The 17,873-nt window shown below is 35.2% G+C and overlaps 1 protein-coding gene across 1 annotated transcript in view; it reads right to left on the bottom strand.

The window, feature by feature from the left end:
- Window positions 1-17,873, bottom strand: part of SMAP1 (small ArfGAP 1) — a 164,974-nt gene that overhangs the window by 102,906 nt on the left and 44,195 nt on the right. The window lies entirely within an intron of this gene.

Below are 17,873 nucleotides of genomic sequence, written 5' to 3'. Positions count from 1 at the left end.
CCACCTCAACATAAATACTCAACATAAGTACTCTTTCCTAGTAAACAAGATGATAAGAAAAGGAATTAATAAGGGGCTGGGAAATATAAGGAACGGTAAACTGAAAAAGAAAGAAACAGCTTTTGTTAGTTAGCTTTGGAGAGAAAACAGAAGCTAAAGCAAGATAAACCCAAGGGTATATAAAGTGAGGGGGGAAAACCTGTGTAAGGCAAACTCACAATATAAAGTCAGAGGGCTCTACTATGTCAGGACACATGCTAGCATGTATATGAGCAGAGCTAATATGTAATTCGTGTGTGGGGAGAAGAGCTTAGAAACTTTCAGTACAGCCCACCCGTCTTTAAAAAAGAAAAAATGTTTTCTACCTCTAGTATTCAAATGATGCTTTACTTTTGTAAAAGTGGTGGGAATTTAGAAGTAAAGATGATTCAAGTTATGTAACCCTAAAGGTATTAAACATTTAGGAAGAGCTACAAGAAAAATGCCTCTTAGTTTGCACAATATCAGCAATAAAGCAAAAAGGAACTCATAGAAACTATGAAAGTAAAAAACTTGAGGAGTTTCCATCAAGCAAACAAGAATGCAGAGAAATTCTAACAAAAAATTTAGTTAAGACTAAAAACAGTATCTACTATGTATGCCATATCTCATTGATCCTGTTACCTTTTTTTTCATATCTGATAGTCCTTGCAATTGATAATTTTTTCTTTTGAGTCCATAAAATAGAGGTGCTCTTTAGAGATATCTTATGTTCAATGAATACGATTATACACATTTTATATAAAATATTTAATGAAGGTCTTTAATATTTTGACAAAAAAATTACTAGGAGCAAGGTACATGTGTATTACACCAACTTATTTACTGTTGTTCTAGGGATGTTACCCATTCACAATCAGACAAGAGAGAAAAAAAGAGGTATAAAAATCTGAAAGGGAGAAATAATGTGGAATAATGAGCCATTTTTACAGGAGACCACTACCAAAAAGTGACTGGGTACAGGTGCACCTGTGTGTGTTAGTTGGGATTAGAGGAAACAAGGATTCAGTGACATCACAGACGTATAAAGATTGTTTTGTAAGAATGCTCAGATGGTTTCTAGGTTTCTAAAAAGTAGAAGATAGTAGTGTGGGAGGAAGGTCAGTGTCAAAGTTTCAAAACACTACATTTAAAGGCCATATACAACACTTAAGAAAATTTATCCTATTGGCCCTGAGGAGCAAACTCTGTCTAGCATTCGGAAAAAAAATAATGAAAACATCCTAACAACTACAATGTAAAGCATTAGCCTCAATACTTTACTTTCATACATAAATTATACATATATAATTGTAAATTGCACATATATTAGAGTAATCATGTGTATGTGCGCACACACATATATGCCATTTGAAATTTCAAAAAACCCTGCTTTAGGTATTATTTTCCTATTTTGGCAGGAAAGGAAACTGAAGCACCAAGATGTTAAGTAACAGGCCCAAGATTATTAATCTCCATGAGTATTTGACTCTTGATAGAACCAGAATCAGCCCTCAGAAGTTAGAGATTTCAGGCTGCATCCAATGGAACTGAGGACTATCTCCTTCAGGACTTAGAAACACCAGGCTCTTGGCTTTAGAGGCTCAGTTTTCATTTTATAGACACAGAAATGAAAGCATAAAGAGGTTATATGATTACTCTAGAGTAAGATAATGAATCAGTTACAGAGTTTAGACTAGGACCAATCCTTCCCACCAGGCACCCGCTAATCAACAGAAGTGTCCAGGAAATTTCACCACAAAACAGAATAACACTGTAGGTTTTGCCTCCTTTATTAAAACATCATTCCTGTTATTAAAATATTATTGCTTTTCTTTTAGATTCTCTCAAAAAAAATGCTTTGCCAAAACGCACTGCTGGGAAAGGAGAATTTTAGTTGCTTTTTTTGGGCAATTTATGATTCAGTTGTCCAGAGCTGAGATTGCAAATAAGTGGGGGAGGGAAATGATCAAGGGAATATCCTACTTTTTAAAGAAAAAGTTAAGTTTTATATTTTTTATTATTTTTAACTATAATGAGCCTTAAGTTTCGGTAATGAGCTAGCTACTTCAACTACCATCTAGCTTCCTGGAAATCAAGTCAGACCCTAATACTATGCACAATTCTGAAAAACTTCTAATTTCCAAACCTATTTTCACTCCTCCAAAAGGGGGGAATACTTGTAAGGATATCAAATATACTATCAAAAATGTTTATATTTACCAATTTTCAAAATTCTTTGGCTTTAAAGAAGCATGTAATGCTATCAGTAATTTTTTTTTCTCTTTCTCTCACACTTCAAACATGAAAAAGGGAGGAAGAGGACTCTTAATTACTTAAGTCAAAATTTCTACTGTTTATTTTAAAATATTTTTAAATAGGTATTTACTTAATAAACTATAGTTCATCTCAAAATTAGATTTAAAAAAACAGTCAAACATTATGTGAGCGGAATATATACTGAAATTCTTGACAAGGAAATGATAATAAAAAGTCAATATGCATTTTTACTTTAAGAAAAATATATACTTATATTGAAGAGTAAGTGAAATTGTACTTCACTGTTAGATAAATGCCAATACTTTAAAATTAGTGTTACTGTTCATTTTCAAATTCAATCTGTCCTCATTTTAAACACTGTATGTTCCTAGAAAGATCAATTTTATACTGTACTTTTTGCTTGAACCACCTTCATCTAAAATCAGCACCACTGTAATTGCAAAGGGAGGCTTCACCTGAAAATGGTATAATAAATCACACTTAAGAATCTCAAAACCTACTATTAAAAGTATTTTGTCCTTGTTGATCACATAATCTGTGTTTTTAGTTTCTCCATATAATCCAATATATAAAACAACCCATGCCCAAAGACTCACATATTGTCTGAGATTCAATTTCGAAAGTTAACTATTTGAACTACAGTGCCGAGAAACACCTATAGGCTAACATAGTTCCTTCACAATCTAATGCAGATAAAACATTTCTATTTCTGAAACTTTCTACAAAAACATTTCACCCAATCCTAGTTTTGGCACTAAAAACAATAAAACCTATATGCTAAATGAGTTCTAAGTTTTTAATATTTTAAAGAGACTCGAGTGAACTGGGGTTGTCAATTTAAAGTTTAAATTTAAATTTAAACCTTAAACTTTAAAATTTAAAGTTTACATTTACTCATGGAATTTGTATAATTTAATAAACTAAAACATACAAAAACTGGTGACAGATGTAATAGCTACACTTGCTACTACACATACAGAGTTCTCAAATCACTATGCTGTACACCTGAAATTAACGTAACATTATATGTCAACTGTATTTCAATTTAAAAAAATAATAAAAATAACTGAAAAAAGTTAAAAAGTCACAAAAAGTGGGAATAGATAAAAAGAAAATAGGCAGGATCAGTAACTAGGCAAACAAATGTAATAGGAATCACTGTTTCATGTCAATGGGGGCATCACCAATGAAGAAACTAATAATTAAGCAGCACACAAAATCAGCTTTAGTGAGAAAAGAGCCTTGAAATAGATGTAAAGATAAGAGGTAACAGGAACAGATAGAAACAAAATGTACCTAAGTTTAAGTCTCTCTCAATATTAGGAATTAACTTTAAATGCCAAGATAAATGACAGACCACCTAAAGTTCCAAGTTATTAAGAATAAAACTTGTCAAACCTCCCCCCCTTCGCCCCGCCTTTCTCTAGTCTTCCAAAATCTTGGAAAGCAGAGCTCTTTGTGGACTCCAACTAAGTGATAGAATTACTTCAGGGTATGACTTCTACCTGTATTAGCTCAACTACAACTACAGTCCAGTCTAGGTTCAGTGGCTATGTTTAAGAACTATGGCTCCTTGGACCTCCCCTCTCTTTCATCTTGTACACTCTCTCTTTTCTCAGTACCTACCTCCTATCTGTCCCATAATGTTTCCTGCATTTTCTCTCTCGGACACTAAGTAGTGCCCGGTCAACAGCCATTTCTAGTTAAGCTAGAATTCACATTAATGTATTATTTCAGGAAGCTACCTGTATAGTTTTCGAAATTTTTTGTGTGTACTGATTTGCCCTTTGGAGTTTACTGGCTATTTTAAAAAATGAAGTAGGTGGGAAAAAGTATAGCAGCTACAAAATAAAGGACTGAGATCACTAATTGCTGCTGTAAATGATTAAGTTATAATGTGGCTATTAGACCTTCTAAATTCCCAACGGCAAAAATGTAAAATATTAAAATAATCAATAGAATCTTACATGTTAGTATGTAATAGAAAGGTACTACATGTCTACACTAAATCTGGAGGAAGAAAGATAAAAGTATATAAATTAAAACTCTACTACCCAATTTTCTGAGGAATAGATGTGGGAAGGAATCTCACCTACAAGGTCAAAGACTATTGTGTAAGGATATGAAAACAGCTAAAAATATATACTACATATATGTTTGTATATATGCACAAAATACTTCAGGAAAAGTAAACAAGAAACTAATAAATATGGCTATTTCTGTGGAGGAAAACTGGATGTCTGAGGGATAAAAATGGGAGGAAGACTATTCACTTTGCACCTTTTGTACCCTTTGAAGTTTGTGCCATGTCCATGTATTTCACATTTCCCCAAAACAATAAGATAATTAAGAGAGGCTTATTAATCCTGCATTGTTTCTGAACAAAATACTCTCCAGAGGAAGCTTAGCTACCATATTCAAGCAGCATGTGAATCAGAACAAGGAGACTTCCTCCTCACTGGTAACCTCCATTCCTACTAGGAGAACACAGTGTTCTAGTGATCAAAGAGGTAATGAATCAAATCAAATTAATACATTTTAAAAAATTCCATCCAAGTATATCTTACACTCAAAATACAAAGTATAAATACGGCATTTATCATATCTTTTCCCAGCATGGTCATCTTCTCTAAAAAACCAACTGTTGCAGAAGTTCATCACTGAATGTATCTGTTTTTCCTTCTTAAAATTTCAACAAATTTATTTTTATGTGGGTAAGGGAATACTACTTATTCTACCATTTTCTATTCCTTAAAATTTTTAGAACACAAAGATAAGATTGTTAAACTGCCTTATCTGAGGGTATATATATTTTAAATGTTAATGAAAAAGAGAAGATGAGTATTTGTAGTCCCTGGACAAATTCTTCATGTCAGTGACTCACCTCTACTACCACTTGAAATTTTCCAGAATAGTTCTCTATCTTCCTCTCAAAAGCCACCAGGATTTCTTGCATAGGAGCAAGCTTTTCAGGACAGGTTTCAAGATCTTTTGGATTCCAGCTGCTGGAAAAGAAGGGCCACTGTTTTTGGTCTCAGGAACTCTTTGGAAATATTTAATACAGAGTCCATTCCTTCAGTTTTCATAAAATTGTGTTCTTGGGGAATTATTCTCTTTCTGTTTTAATTGTTATTTTAAAAAACAAAATGAGTAAACCACACATATTTAAAAATCAAAAATCCTAAATGATGATCTGGAATTAGAGGTACCAGTTCTCCTATTTTTCACAATTTTTAGATATTCTCAGAAACTGATTTATCTGTTGCAGCATTTGCTAGTTGTTACAAATTCAGAGAATGTATCTTTTAAAGCAGTAAAATTAAACACTGTTACAACAAAGTTGGAAAACTTTACTTCACACTCTTTTGTAATCTGTATTTACTATGAAATCCATGCCATTTGAAGTCTAGGAATAAACCACTACCTTCATCCTAGGTGCTTAAGGCTCATCTCAGGAGTCATCCTGGACTCTCCCCTCTTCTGTCAGAAAGCTTAGTGATTGTAACTCTAATATTTGTTATAACCTCCCCCTGGTAATCAACCCCTACTGCCGCCACTTTAGTTCCAGATCTGGTCACCCACTGCTTAGGCCATTGCAGGAACAAGACTGTCAGATTTAGGTTCTTAAAAAGAACATAACACTAAATACCACTCTTCAACTTACAACATTTAAGACAACATTCCCTGTTCTGTCCCTATCCCCACCAACCCCATCACTGTTAGGATCAAGACCAAACCAATCCCCCATTGCAACTTTCACCTTCATCTCCTGTGATACATAACTGCACCCAATACTCTGGTCACAGAAAACTACCTCTTTCTCAAATGCGACATGCTTTCTCCATCTTTCTGCCTAGAAGGCCCTGTGTATACTGTATTATGCTTCTAGAAATTCATGAGCAAATCAAGGTCATTATAAAAACAGTAATGAGATATCCTTAAAATATGTTGAGAACTTACCATAGCACTAGATACTGGTGATTTCTTTCTTTCTTTTTTTTTTCTTTAAAGATAAAGGAGCTACTACGAAGTAACTTCCTGAAGATTACCCAAACATTTAGTTAACAAAGCCAAAACTGGAATCCAGGTCTATAAAGTCTCAGCCTTCCACTAGGCCTGCTATCCTCTACCATTCTTACATTCATGCAAAGCAGGGAAGAGCAGTAACCACACCTCTAAAATATTACATACAGTGAAATTAATAATCATGTTTCCAGATGATCTATTCATACAGCTATCATTCATTGCCACATAACAGCTTCCTACCAAAAATAGCACTCTATATGGAGATATAAGTTTTCTTCTTCTATAGTTTAGTATTCCTTTAGTTGAACTCTCTCAGTTCCATCTAGATTAGGCAGTACAGAATGAAGACAGTTAAATTAACAAAAACTACCACTAAGTAATATCTTACCATTTTGTTCACCGCTTTAACACAAGAGCTATAGTCAAGTTACTAGTAAAAGAGAATTCTAAAAACTATCACTGACTTTTCAACCTTAAAAACAATTTAAAAATCAAGAGGAAAATATAGGGCATAACCTTACGCATTCACATTCAGAACACATGCAAGTTTTTCTCAGATGGATTGCTTAAAAATGCAAATGTCTTACTGAACTTCACAGATTAAATTTCGTTAGACAGTATCACATGTCTTTCCTCACCTCACTCTGCACATATAGGCAATACATAAACCCAACATTATAAGCAGCTCCTTGCTCTGATCTTCTTTGAGGTCAAGTCAATGATCCTGGCAAGGAGTTGGCAGAAGTTGAGTCTCAATCACCTTTAAAAGTTTGTACATTTGGGGGCGCCTGGGTGGCTCAGTGGGTTAAACCGCTGCCTTCGGCTCAGGTCATGATCCCAGGGTCCTGGGATGGAGCCCAGCATCAGGCTCTCTGCTCAGTAGGGAGCCTGCTTCCTCCTCTCTCTCTCTGCCTGCCTCTCTGCCTGCTTGTCATCTCTCCCTGTCAAATAAATAAATAAAAAATCTTAAAAAAAAAAGTTTGTACATCTGGCCATAATTTGAGAAATTTTGTCTGCCTGATAGAATTCATAATGCGTACTCTTACCACAAAATAAGAAAAGTTATATGACTGGGGGTTTTCTTGAATAAATGTGTACCAAGAATTGTGTGCTGAAAGCTTATGTCCCTGGTTCTATTAAGCACTATTAAAATTTATCTAAGGGTCAAAACCTTGAGAGAGTAAATAATGTTCTAACATATACAGGTCAGATGTGGTTAAATCATGGAGCTCTTCAAATTAACCTTTCTTAAATGAAATTTTATTCTATAAAATACTGTTCGTCAGTAATTCTTTAATAGTGGTGATAGTTTTCAAAGCTCCCAGAAGCTTCTCACAAAAAAAAAAAAAAAAAGAATCACTAAATAGAAAAACCAAAACCCCATGGACAATATTTACAACAAAAATTGGTGATCAAGTATCCCCACAAACCCCAAAATGCTATGAGGTAGAGATGAGGCACTAACAACCACTGATCTACATGACATCTGCAACTAATGGGGGACCAGGCAGATCTGAAAAACAAAACACTAAAATAGTAAAGAGATAAAAACTGGAAATTACAGTGAACCAATCTAAAGAAAGCACATGAAACTATTAAAAAAAAAAAAAGCATTTTTACCTAATCCAACAGCAAATACATACAGTCTACAATAAGCCTGAAATGGGGGAAAATAATCTAGTCCCTATCTATGAATTCTCATAACATAACCACCAAACTTCCTTTCTAGGACCAGGCCCCACCCTGAGGAGGAAGTCCTGGGAAAGGATTCAAAACTCCAGCAGTAGCCGCCCCTCTCAAAAAAAGAAAGAAAATAAAGAAAGAGAAGGTACAAAGTGGGAAAAGGAACAGAGCAAAAATAATCTCAGAAAACAAGAGGCCTTATTTTTAAACACTAACACAAAAACCACTGAAGGGAGAGGTCTGTATCGGTAGAAAAGTTATCTTAAATATCAATTCCTTTTAATAATAAAGAAAACTAATATCACATAAAAATGATCAACAGAAAAGAATCAAGGTCCAATCTCATACAAAGTTTTAGAAGAAGAGAATAAGAAGCAGAATAACATCTCTACAATGAAACCACTCTACAACAAATATGCTCAGAAAACAGATCAAAACTGTACACCTACTAATTTAGAACAAGCCAAAAAATATATGCATGATATGAAAGAACATGTTAAATGAGTTAAAAGCCTGGTGAAGTTATGGAAGAACAACTAAATCAGAAATTAGAAATATTGGGGCACCTGGCTGGGTTAAAGCCTCTGCCTTCGGCTCAGGTCATGATCCCAGAGTCCTGGGATGGAGCCCCGCATCAGGCTCTCTGCTTGGCCAGGAGCCTGCTTCCCTTCCTCTCTCTCTGCCTGTCTCTCTGCCTACTTGTGATCTCTGTCTGTCAAATAAATAAATAAAATCTTTGGAGGAAAAAAAAAAGAAATTAGAAATATTTGGGGCCACCTGCTGGCTCAGTCAGTGGAGACTGTGTCTCTTGATTTCAGGGTTTTAAATTCAAGCCGTATGTTGGGTATAGAGATTTCTTAAAAATAAAACATAATTTAAGAAAGAAATTAGAAGTATTCAGAATTAAAATGAAAACTCAGGAAAGAATTAGAAATAAAAGGAAAAATACTTCAGAAATGAATATGAAATAAAATGGAACATGAGAAAAATAAACAGAACAAGTAATGGCCTATAAAAACTGGAGAGACAAAAAACCTTACAGTTTTTAATTTTAAAAAAGTAATAAAAAGGACCCAAGAGAAAGTGACAAATATTGGGAGTTAGACAACGAAAATCCAACTTACATGTAAGAGTGACACTGAAGAAGAAAGCTCAAACAAGGAGACAGAATACTGAAAAACTGATTTCAAAAAGTCAATGAGGGGCGCGTGGGTGGCTCAGTGGGTTAAGCCTCTGCCTCCCGCTCAGGTCATGATCCCAGGATCCTGGGATGGAGCCCTGCATTGGGCTCTCTGCTCAGCGGGGAGCCTGCTACCCGCCCCCCTCTCTCTGCCTGCCTCTCTGTCTACTTTTGATCTCTCTGTCAAATAAATAAATAAAATCTTAAAAAAAAAAAAAAGTCAACGAAATTTAAAAAAAATAATTGAAACTACATACTGAAAGAGCATACCAAAGGCATTTCTTGTCTAAAAGAAACCTATTTATATTTAATGACATAAATCAGTTAAACACAAAAGCGTGAAAGAAGAAATACCTGCAAACATTAAGCAAAATAAGGCTGCAGTGGCTACAAAGCAAGGTGTAACTATCTTACAGGTACACCACTGCTGTGTGACGAAATAATAATCTGAGCCAACTGTATCCTTTTAAATTTTCATTAAGTAGTCTCATTAACAAAAATAGAAACAGGTAAAATTTATCTTAATAATGAATGCATCTTTCTCCTCTTCAGAACTCCATGGAAATCATAGTAACTTATCTCACCTTCCCTTAACAATTTAAAAATGGTGTGATAAATTAAAACAAACCTGTACATCTGGATAATTCGAGTTAAATATGTTTCAACTGCCTATCAATATTCTAGTTCCAGTTTTCTATTTTCTAGGGATGGCAGAGATTCCTCACAGGAATGCTGTAGTTCTATCACTGAAATTTTATTTCACAAACTTAATATGTTTTTAAAGAATAATATGTATCATAATTTTATCTGAAATATACTATGTCAAGATCAAGGGGGAGAAAACTTCCTCCATGAATCTAGTCACTTTCATCCCCTATATCTTTTATAATCCTTTGCATCCCAACTTTAATAGTCAAAATGGGCACAACATGACCACCAATATAAGTACCTATAATTTAATTACTTGTTTAGCAACAGAGAAATATTTAAAGTATCTACCAATTCTCTTTTGCCTATTCTCCCTGTATCTGGGCTGATCAGGAATTCAAACGGAGGTCCTAGAACACAGTAAAGCTTACTGATGAGTATTAGTGAAAACCTGTAATTTTAGCTTCCTAAGGACAATTTTTTTTCTAAGAAAGATGAGAAGTTTATATTAAGACAAGTAGGTCAATAGTATGATACAACTATTGCTAATTAAACTAAAACTACCAAGTTACTTACACAGGTATTTCTAAGAATAACAAGGTTTAAATAGAAATCTATATCCATCTAGTCAGTGATTTTTTTTCCTTATAAAAGAACACAAAGAGTAAAAATGTTCACAACATTTTTAGAACTTATCTTGCAGAGTTAATCTGAGAATATTGTCACATTCTTATGATTTATCCAGAGTGCAGGAATTCCTCCATAAGGTGGAATCTGACTTTCAGGAAAAAACTGAATAACATCTCTAACTGTAACATACCATTCTTATTCAAATGCATATAATAAGATGAAATGGTTTTTGAATTGCTGTGGTAACCAAAGAGGACTGAACATAAAATCAAAGAATCTCAAAAACGGAAGAGACTTCAGAGTCATTTAAACTATTCCTCATCTGCCCATTCAATGCTTGAATCCCAGCTACAGATTTCCAAGTGGTTGTCCATCCTTTGCACAAACCACTCAAGTAATGGCAAATTCATTACTTTCCAAGGCAATCAATTTCAGTTCTGGATGGTTTGAAATGCTAGAAAGTACTACCTATCTAGTACCTGCATATATTTCATTGGAATCTCCACACACTAGCTTAAGTTAGACTCCTATGGCTCCTGTATTTGGGGAATTTAAACATATATAGGAGCATGGGAAGAAAAGGAGAGAGGTAAAGAAATGAAAAAAGATACTGTATAAATAATATAGGACAAATTGGGGGCATATGCTTGATTTCTTTTTTTTTTTTCATTTTCTTCATTCTCCCCGTTCATTGCTAAATATACGAAACATTATCTCATAGAATTATAACAAACCAAAGACTGTTCTTGGTGTGCCATTGATAAATTAAGGATATACTGTGTTCCCACCACTGTGGTAACCAACACAAGGGCTACAAATGCACATCAGGTAAAGTTACTAATTACTGGAAGGTTATAATTAACAGACATGCACAATGGTAAATAACAATATGTGGTAGTAAATAATTAGGCACAACCTATATTTTGAAGGTTTATTAAAGTATGGATTTAACTGGGTTTTAAAGAATGGGAAGGGTTTGGTTTGAAAAAAGGAATATTCAGAAGATACTTCCAACAACAGACAACCGCACAACCAAAACAAACAGTAAGAATAATAAGAATAATACTGTCAGAATAATTCAACAGGAACAGCTGTCTCTATACAGCAAAGAGATCTATTGTCAAGCATCTGGAGGAAGGTCAAAGACACAGAATGAAGCAAGACGGCAGAGGTGTGTGATTACCAATTTAAGGAAAATAAAACTTTTATGATTCTCAGAGGAGACCTAATACAAATTTCTTAGAAGTCAAATGACCAAAACAGTGTTCCAGAAAGATTATTCTGAATGTGGTATGTAAAAGTGATGGAGAATGGACAGTGACAGGAAGATCAGGAATAAGCTAAAGCCATGGACCTGGTAGTAGAAATGAGAATGTAAAGCAACAGAAGCAACAAAAGAATTAAGAACTGGTACCATAATGAGGCACACAAAAGAAAGAGGTAAGAACCACAGGACACCACAAGCTTTTAAGATTAACTTGAACAATGGCATAACTAAGAAGCCAGTATGGACCACCAGATAATTATTTAAATTTTAAGTGTGTCAAGTTGCAGATTAGTGGCATTTATTAATCTTAACATTTACAAAGGCTACATATTAATAACTTAAATCCTTTTTTCCTGTTTCCATATGAAACATTAAGAGGTTTTATTGATACTGCTAAAGAGCAACAGTTAATTTTGATATTCTATTCTTTCTTTTCTTTTTTTTAAAGATTTTATTTACCCATTTAACAGAGAAAGAGAGACAGAGTGAGAGGGAACACAAGCAGGGGAAGCAGGAGGGGGAGAAGCAGGCTTCCCGCTGAGCAGGAAACCCGATGTGGGGCCCAATCCCAGGACCCTGGGATCACGACCTGAGCCAAGGCAGACAACCAACTGACTGAGCCACCCAGGCACCCCCGATATTGTATTCTTAATTTTACTCAAATGCGTAATGTTATCTGGCAAAAAGAAAAAAAAATCCATGCCCCATCATATCTATTCCTTTCTCTTAACTTCTATCATTACATTAATAGCCAGCTTTCTCTGTTTCATAGTGAAGTATTTTTTCATAAAGCAATGAGTTTTAATTACTTCACATGAATTACTGAATATACAAAGTTGAACAGATACGTAAAGCCATGTTGAAATTCCAGTGCTAAGGAGCCGACCAAATTGACTAACTCCAGCCTCAAAGAATATGCGATTAAAATGGGTGCTAGGGCAAACTATCAATTACTTCATGCCAAGGATATCCAAGGTTTCTTAAGATCGGTAAGTCCACAAACAGCAAAGGTCTCTAATAGGCAATCTAAAAAAGAACTGAAATTCACTGTAGAAGCCACTATTGGACAGACAGGGGAAACCATCTGCACAAAAAAATAACTGAATCCATGAGGGTAAGTGAGTTCTCCTATGTAGAGAGACTAAAGAACAACAGGGGTAAAGACAAAACTAGAAAATCTCCACTACGGGGAAAAAGCAAAAAAAGAAATAGTAAAAACCAAACAAAATAAAACAGAGACTAAATAAACCAAATAGAAGACATGATGAGTGACTTTAGCTTCTTTCACAAAGAAAAACCTTCAAGAAGGCAGGGATAGTGTCAAGTGAAGCAGGAAGACCGAGGAGGAGGAGGAGAAGAGTTGGATTTGGCCATTAGGGGTAACTAGTATTCTTTATGAGTGCAAACTCAGCAGAATGATGAGAACAAAAAAGAGTTAACTTAGCAGAAGTAAGGTAAAGAAATGAAATAGTGGGTAAAGATCTTGTTCAAGAAATTCAACCACTAAAGGGAGACAAGAGCTAGTCACTAGACTACAGAGACTGGCACACTGTGGGTACTTAGTAAGTGTTCAGTGGCTAAATAAGCAAACAAATGAATAAATACAGCAGAATCAAGAGCTATTTGTTGAGGGAAAGATGGTATTAGGAAGACTTCTTTTTAAAGGCAGAAGCATGTGAGTAATGCATTTCAAAGGAGAAGAAAGAATTTAAATGTGCCTCCAAATGAATATATTTTTTTTAATTAGGTGGAAAAGCAGGAAGGAAAGCTGCAAATGAAAATAAAGGCAGAGAAACTAGCAGCCACCCCCTTCCATTCTGCCCCTAAACAAGAGAACAAAAAGCTGAAGTCAAAGCAGGGTTTGGGGAGAATGGGAAGAAAGCAAGCTTCTATTCTTTTGTTTTAACAGAAAGCAAGAATGTGAGAAGAGTTGGGTTTAAAGACCTTTCCTTCTAGACAATATAGTCAAAGCTAAAGTAAAAATGGTAAAGATATTAACTGAGGGAGTAAGTAAAAATGCCTACAAAATGTTGCAGGCACGTTCACTAAGGATAAAGGATAAATCATAGGCCTGTGGAAATTGGGCAGTTTCAAATGTAAAATTCCCCACAATATATTTTATAATGAATAAATCTCAGTTGTGTGGCCTTGGTGTTCCCAAGAAAATACTAACTACTATATCCAATAAATGACACTAGCCAGTAGTAAACAAAGAACCTGTGAAAAAAGATTACTAAAAGGTTTATAGTTAGTTAAGTATTAAAAGTGGTCCAAAAGTTATCAAGATAAATACCAAAAACATGGCGTACACTTTGCAATAGGGACAAAAATCTCACTAAGATATTTTATTAGACGGCACAATTTATAAGACTCTGCACAAAGTAAGCTAAGAAACTTGAAGACACAAGTAATATTCCTCTGCAGTAAAAATAAGGTATTTTTCATTTTAACTCCTTCAGTACAATGAAAACTGAATTATTTAAAAATGGGGCGCCTGGGTGGCTCAGTGGGTTAAGGCCTCTGCCCTCGGCTCAGGTCATGATCCCAGAGTCCTGGGATTGAGCCCCACGTCGGGCTCTCTGCTCAGCAGGAAGCCTGCTTTCTCCCCTCTCTCTCTGCCTGCCTCTCTGCCTGCTTGTGGTCTCTGTCTGTCAAATAAATAAATAAAATCTTTAAAAAAAAAAAAAAAAATTTTTTAAGCGCTCCAGAGGCTTTGGGTTTGTCACATATGCCACTGTGGAGGAGGTGGATGCAGCCATGAATGCAAGGCCACACAAGGTGGATGGAAGAGTTGTGGAACCAAAGAGGGCTGTCTCAAGAGAAGATTCTCAAAGACCTGGTGCCCACTTAACTGTGAAAAAGATTTTTGTTGGTGGCATTAAAGAAGACACTGAAGAACATCATCTAAGAGATTATTTCGAACAGTATGGGAAAATCGAAGTGATTGAGATCATGACTGACCGAGGCAGTGGCAAAAAGAGGGGTTTTGCTTTTGTAACATTTGATCACCATGATTCTGTAGACAAGATTGAAATTCAAAAATACCATACTGTGAATGGCCACAACTGTGAAGTAAGGAAAGCGCTCTCTAAGCAAGAGATGGCTAGTGCTTCATCCAGCCAAAGAGGTCGAAGTGGTTCTGGAAACTTTGGTGGTGGTCGTGGAGGTGGTTTTGGTGGGAATGACAACTTTGGTCGTGGAGGAAACTTCAGTGGTCGAGGTGGCTTTGGTGGCAGTCAAGGTGGTGATGGATATGGTGGCAGTGGGGATGGCTATAACGGATTTGGTAATGATGGAAGCAACTTTGGAGGTGGCGGAAGCTATAATGATTTTGGCAATTACAACAATCAATCCTCAAATTTTGGACCCATGAAAGGAGGCAATTTTGGAGGCAGAAGCTCTGGCCCTTATGGTGGTGGAGGCCAATACTTCGCCAAACCACGAAACCAAGGTGGCTATGGTGGTTCCAGCAGTAGCAGCAGGTATGGCAGTGGCAGAAGGTTTTAATTACTGCCAGGAAAAAGCTTAGCAGGAGAGGAGAGCCAGAGAAGTGACAGGGAAGCTACAGGTTACAACAGATTTGTGAACTCAGCCAAGCACAGTGGTGGCAGGGCCTAGCTGCTACAAAGAAGACATGTTTTAGACAATACTCATGTGTATGGGCAAAGAAACTCGAGGACTGTATCTGTGACTAATTGTATAACAGGTTATTTTAGTTTCTGTTCTGTGGAAAGTGTAAAGCATTCCAACAAAGGGTTTTAATGTAGTTTTTTTTTTTTGCACCCATGCTGTTGATTGCTAAATGTAATAGTCTGATCGTGACGCTGAATAAATGTGTCTTTTTTTAAAATGTGCTGTGTAAAGTTAGTCTACTCTGAAGCCATCTTGGTATACTACCCCAACAGTGTGAAGTTAGAATTCCTTCAGGGTGATGCCAGGTTCCATTCGAAATTTATTTGCAACCTGCTTGGGCACAGAAGCCATTGTCTCCACAAACCTTGGTGTAGTTGAACTGACAGTTAATGTGTTGTGACCTGGAGTTCACCATTAAAAGGTCATCCAAGCAAAGTCCTGGAGTTTATTTGGTTATTAATATGATTATTGGCACATCCTATGCAATATATCTAAATTGAATTATGGTATCAGATAAAATTATAGATGGGATTAAAGCTTGTGTATCATCCATTATCATGTGTAATCAATAAACGATTTAATATTCTCTTGAATGGAAAAAAAATTTTTTTAAATAATGGAGAAAAATGGTACTTAATACTTGGGGTTAATAAACCAGTACAAAATTTAAAAAAACAAAGATTTTAGTATTTATATAAGTACAAAGTGATCCTTCCTAAAAATCTGAAAAGTGCCTGAGAATAAACCTAAGACAAAAGATTTTCTTTTCCGTGTTCCCAGATAGACTGATTATGCACCACACCATACGTGTCCTCCTTAATGCCCACCACCAGGCCAAAAGACATTTAATCTAACCATGAACCACATTTTAAAAAAGAATTTTGGTTAAAATGTAAGGTGAGTAACTCTGTTTCCATGCTAATAAAAATCAAAGTAAGTTCTGATAAATTTTCTTTGAAAAATAAGCATAAAGCAATTCTAACCCAACTGTGATATGGCAGATGCCCTAAAACTTGATTTACACACTCAAAACAGGTATACAAATAATTGATATAAATATGGTGTATATATGTCAGTTGATAAGAAGCTCTGCAGCAAAACTTAAGTAGTTACATTTTATGGTGACACACAAAAGAAGAATATTTTTATTTAACAGCTGGGTTCAGAGATTAAATCGTTTCCACATTAGTTATTAAAGATCTAAAAATATATAAAACTACCCAAAACTAAGTATCATCTTTGCAAATTAGAAATATGATTTTCATGAACTGTTGGGGTTGGTGGTAAGGGAAGACATTTATTTGCATTATCTGCAGATAAATGCCTCCTGAGATTTTTTTTTTTTTTAAATATCCAAGAAATTCTTAGAAAATGTCATATGAATAAGAACACTAAATTACACTGTGATTGTCACTTTTCCTAATCTGAATGAAGAGTCAGAGTTAATAAGAACAAGCTCCAAGAAATAAAAATCTCAATGTATAGCAACCTAGGGGTACAGACATCAGTGTAGTGGTTGCCCCTAGAGAACCTGACTATAAATTGGCACAACGAAATTTTCTAGGATGATTAAAATGCTCTGTGTATCTTCATTGGGGTGTTGGTGACACAGTACAGACATTTGCCAAGACACATAAAACTCACATCTGTAAATTTTGGTCTCTGTAATTACACTTCAATTTTTTTAAGTAAGAAATAAAATAAAATGTGCAGGTATAAATAGAGTTGGACTATATCAAACATGATAGGGAAAAGGATATGTTTAAATCTGAGTAACAAGCAACTCAATAAATAGACAACTGATATGTTTACCCAATCATCTCAAAATGCCTTAACATCCAATATTACTAAAAATGAATTAATTCTATTTCACAAACATCCTCAAAAAGTAATTAATACTCAATACCACACAATGAATCAGTTTATTAACTCAGTAGTACACTTAGTTACCAATTCATCACAGATTTACTAGGAAGCCACACTGCTTAAGATTAGAAAGATACTCAAGGCAGCAATACTGAAGGTTTTAAACAATGAATAAATGGACTAATATTACTAATAACTGGTAAGCTAACATCGGGTATTTAAAATGTGCCATGTACTGTTCTAAATGCTTTCCCCATATTAACTTATTCTATCTTCACAGCAACGCACAGAAGAGACATTCTTACTATTCCCATTTCATAAATGAAGAAACTGAGGTACCTGAGATTAAGTATCCTGTCAGGAGTACCTAGGTCTAACTCTGGCTGTCTGACCATCTAAAGACAACTTTGTAAACCACTTTGTTCTACTGCATTTTTAGAATCAGTTGCCTTGAAAATTTCTAGGTTAAAATAAAGGTTGTACTTTAAAGAATGAAACTTTGGGGCCTTCACCAATTACTTATTTATATTGCATATCAGTCCCAGAGTGATTTTTTAAAGAACAACTTTGGCTTTGCTTGCAAGTACTTACAAGGCCCATCATAAGAATACTGGATGGCTTACTCATCTGTCTGTGTGATTA

Source organism: Neovison vison, chromosome 1, assembly GCF_020171115.1.
Source record: "Neovison vison isolate M4711 chromosome 1, ASM_NN_V1, whole genome shotgun sequence".
NCBI classification, from domain to species: domain Eukaryota; kingdom Metazoa; phylum Chordata; class Mammalia; order Carnivora; family Mustelidae; genus Neogale; species Neogale vison.
This window is presented reverse-complemented; position numbering and strand designations above follow the sequence as displayed.